Consider the following 1954-nt stretch of genomic DNA (forward strand, 5'->3'; position numbering starts at 1 on the left):
TCAGGTAGTTGTAGAGAGCGATGAGGTCTCCCCTCAGCCTCCTTTTCTCCAGGCTAAACAACCCCAGTTCCCTCAGCCGCTCCTCATAAGACTTGTTCTCCAGACCCCTCACCAGCCTCGTTGCCCTTCTCTGGACACGCTCCAGCACCTCGACGTCCTTCTTGTAGTGAGGGGCCCAAAACTGAACACAGTATTCGAGGTGCGGCCTTACCAGTGCCAAGTACAGGGGCAGATATTCCTAGATGCTTCTTAATTATAAAAAAAGAATACCAAAAATAGAAATAGCTAGGTGGTTTTGTTAGGCAATTTTTAATTTTTGTTCTGCAAAAAATACATTGTGATGTTAGTCATGAATGCAAAATAAAGAATGTATCAAATAGATTCCACTAATATCAGTGAATTCAAAACTGGAAATTCGGCATTTCATCAAATTGCTGATAATTCCAGATGGTACAGTCCTATCTGAAGCATGTTCAGAAGACAAGTTCACCAATTACAGTTACTTGTTCTGAATTAAAATGTTTTCACAGATAAAGTGTTTCATGTTCTGAGCTCCATTTAGTTAACGTATAATCTAAATAAATTTGCACCAGCTCATCTCCTTTTGAAGAAAGGCAGTATTTATATATTGGTGTATTTTCCAGATTTTTCAAATACTGTGTTTCCTGGACATTTCTGTTTGAGAGATACAAAAACTGGCTGAGAAGTCTTTACAACTATAGTGCTTCTTAGTGTCTGACAAATCAAAATGTATACTTCAGTCACATATTCACTGACATTCAGCTGAAAATAAAAGGCCAAGTTACGAGGGAGTTAGGCAAGCAAGCTTGGCAGTGACCAGTTGCAATTCCTAGTCTGCTTGCAGCTAAGGATGGAGTTGTCTTTGGAATCAGTTGTGGACTGGAGATCCAGTTATCTCCTGTCCAGTTATGGACGGGAGATCCAAATCCTTCTAAATGTTTCACACTGGCATGGGAAGATTCAGTGGTCCTAATGGTTGATTTATTTTTCAGCAGAAAGCTCATACTTAGGCTAAGCATAAATACTAGGAATTTCCACACAAACAGGTGAGTAAAATGTCAGGCTCACTGTATCTGTAGGAGTTTTTCTATATGTTACACTGAGCGAACTCACCTAGTTTGTTTCTGTCTGTGTAAGTTCAGTATTCCTCTTGTCACTATGTTACAGAAAATGGGTTAGACCAAGAACATTAGTATCTACTTCTAATATTTTACATCCTGAACCCTCAAAGAATGTAATTGGCATCTTGATCTCTGTAAATTGGCTGCTTGATCTCCTTGCCATCAGAAGTTTTGATATTATGTATCAAAGGCACCTACTCAATCCCATACCTTTTTTTTTTTTTTCTTTCAGGAGATTTGCTGTTTCATAATAGAAGGGCGGGGGGATATCCACAAGCTTATTTTCTTGCAGAGTAATTTATGGATAAAGTTTCTCCGATGGAACATTTTCTTCCAGTGCTTCTCAGAATTTGTGACGATTCTCTGGGTATGATCTACTTCAGATCAGCCATGACTGCTCAGTAGGTGAGCTGGCAATTTGGAAAAACAGTCCTGATAGGGCTGCTTTTACAGGGGATCCAGACAAGTTTTAGAGTTAGTTTGTCTTACTGGCAATTACAGACATCTCAACTGTATTTTATATAGATGATGTTCTAACATGCCTCTGAGGTACAGCAGCGCAGGACATGCTGAGGTACCTCAGCAGGTCTTCATTTTGCAGTGCCACAGACAGTATTTAATTAATGTTCTAGTAATCAAAATTCAGTAAGTTCGCAATACCCCTTTGTCTGAGGTTTCTCAGGGGGGATGGAGGAGGTATTTGGGCAGAAAGTGCTGGGTTGTCAGACAGAAACATCGAGTTACCTCAGGAGAGGAGAGCGCTCAGGTACCTCAGGAGCGCCGAGGTACTTCGGAGGGGGCGGGGCCCGGGC

Source organism: Aptenodytes forsteri, unplaced genomic scaffold, assembly GCF_000699145.1.
Source record: "Aptenodytes forsteri isolate BGI_AS27 unplaced genomic scaffold, ASM69914v1 Scaffold13, whole genome shotgun sequence".
Lineage (NCBI taxonomy): Eukaryota > Metazoa > Chordata > Aves > Sphenisciformes > Spheniscidae > Aptenodytes > Aptenodytes forsteri.